The sequence below is a fragment of the Lithobates pipiens genome, unplaced genomic scaffold (genome assembly GCF_037356315.1).
Source record: "Lithobates pipiens isolate NorthernLeopardFrog02 unplaced genomic scaffold, aLitPip1_a1.2 Scaffold_19, whole genome shotgun sequence".
NCBI lineage: Eukaryota > Metazoa > Chordata > Amphibia > Anura > Ranidae > Lithobates > Lithobates pipiens.
Genome location: NW_027507764.1, coordinates 78,036,657 through 78,039,088, shown reverse-complemented (window position 1 = coordinate 78,039,088; position 2,432 = coordinate 78,036,657).

Here is a 2,432-nt window from a genome sequence, read left to right as displayed (position 1 = left end):
TGTAGCCACCACTGAAAGTGGAAGAAAATCCCTCCAATATGATGGAAACCCTGGATGTCACCTGATCTAGTGTCCCCCTTTGAAGGTATCTCATCCTGTTCTGGTGACAACCAAAATATGGGTATTTATTTCACATTCACTCTGGGTGATAACAGTAAACAGGACAAATAGAGAGGTTGAATCCCCCTAATGGGGGCAAAAACTGCTATAAAGCCTGACAGGTGTTCCAATCCCACTCTATCCAACATGTTTAAAAATTGCCTTTAAATTAGTGTACTAAACAAGCTGAAGTTGGAAGCCAATTGTTTACTATGCAGAGTTGCTCCAGATTCTGTCTTCTCCAGTATTGATAAATGCTCCCATAGGGAATTATTAAAATTCACTTACCAAAATGAGTGTTTGCTGATCTTAGTAAATACGATGAAAGTGTGGGTGCCTTAAGAAATAAGAGATTGTTCACTCAGCAAAGTGAATGATCACTGAGCTTGGTAATAGGATGAATCTGTGCTCGCTTAAATCTACCAATCACTTGCTAGCATTTTTTATTGCCCTCACTCCTGATGGGGTAATACAGGTTCACCTTATTTATTAACAGTCACTGTGCAAAGTGAACAGGCTCTACCCCTTTATAAAAGCAATCCCATGGACTTTGTTCTGTGGATGGTCTATTTTTAAAACATGCAACTGTTCCAGTGCTAGATGCAGCTTTTGAGGGCTTTGCAAATCTGCATGATAAAGGAAATCAATGTGAAGAGGCAGTTCAGTGATGAGGAGGAGGCTGGGGTGCATGGAGGCAAAACAGCATTGTACAAGGCAGCCTGTACAGGACACAAGAGAGGAGGGCTCTGTCTGCGGCTACATGTGGATGAAAATCTGTGGAACTACAAATCCCAGCCCTTACTAAGCTTGCCCACATTGGGACAGCCCTGCCTGTGGCTCCTGGCACTGATAATCAGGGCTGTGCGTTGATCTGCAGACTAGTTTTTAGAGACTTGGATCGAGGAACTCATAGAGGAGACACATCTGCACTGGAGGGGCAAATATGACAACTACAGGTGTATGTGGGTCTGTTAGTACAGCTGGATGTGGATCTGTTAGTACAGCTGGATGTGGATCTGTTAGTACAGCTAGATTTGAGCCTGTTAGTACAGGTGGATGTGAGTCTGTTAGTACAGGTGGATGTGAGTCTGTTAGTACAGGTGGATGTGAGTCTTTTAGTACAGGTGGATGTGGGTCTGTTAGTAAAGCTGGATGTGGGTCTGTTAGTAAAGCTGGATGTGGGTCTGTTAGTACAGCTGGATGTGGGTCTGTTAGTACAAGTGGATGTGGGTCTGTTAGTACAGGTGGATGTGAGTCTGTTAGTAATGGAGGATGTGGATCTGTTAGTACAGGTGGATGTTGGTCTGTTAGTACAGCTCGATGTGGGTCTGTTAGTACAAGTGGACGTGGGTCTGTTAGTACAGGTGGATATGAGTCTACTAGTACAGGTGGATGTGGGTCTGTGACACAAAGCAGCTTCTCCTATATGAGAACTTAGTACTAGCCCAACTACCTGCAGTCTCCCTGTGAACAGTAAAGCATGTGTGTGTGTGTGTGTGTGTTTGTGTGTGTGTGTGTGTGTGTGTTTGTGTGTGTGTGTGTGTGTGTGTGTGTGTGTGTGTGTGTGTGTGTGGGGGGGGGGGGGGGGGGGGGGGTTACTTTAATACGAAGGGTTGCTTACCCAGAACACCTAAACTAGAGAACTCCGAAAATGAGAGTTAGTTCATTGGAGTATATGGAGCGCAGAGGTAGGTTACTGGACTTACCTGGGCTGTTTTATCCAATTTACTATCCTCAGAATCCCAGAAAGAAGTTTAAAAAAAGGTCAGAGAAACTGATCTGTCAGTGGGCACTGATATAAGAAAGAAAGAAAGAAAGAAAGAAAGAAAGAAAGAAAGAAAGAAAGAAAGAAAGAGAAAATTGAGAGACAGAGATAGATACATGGCAGATACGTTAAAAGGAAAACGGACTGCTAATATAAAAACAAGAAAACATATTTAAAATTATAGAAACGTGGTAGATAGATATTGCTTGCAATGTTATAAAGAAACACAGATAAATAGATACACAGACAGGAAAACAAACAAAAATAAACATAACATAGATGAACAAATAGTAAACTATGCAGACAAGAAATATACATCGCTGATTGAAAGCATAGGGGTATGGAAGTATGAGATAAATATCTACAGATACATTGGATAGATACTAGACAGAGAATGATATGTTAATAAATTAGCATACATATGAAAAAGATATATAGATAGATAGATAGATAGATAGATAGATAGATAGATAGATAGATAGATAATTGTGACATAGAGTAAATGATAGATAGATCAATCATTTTGAGATAGATAGTATACAACTATGACATAGATAGATAGATAGAT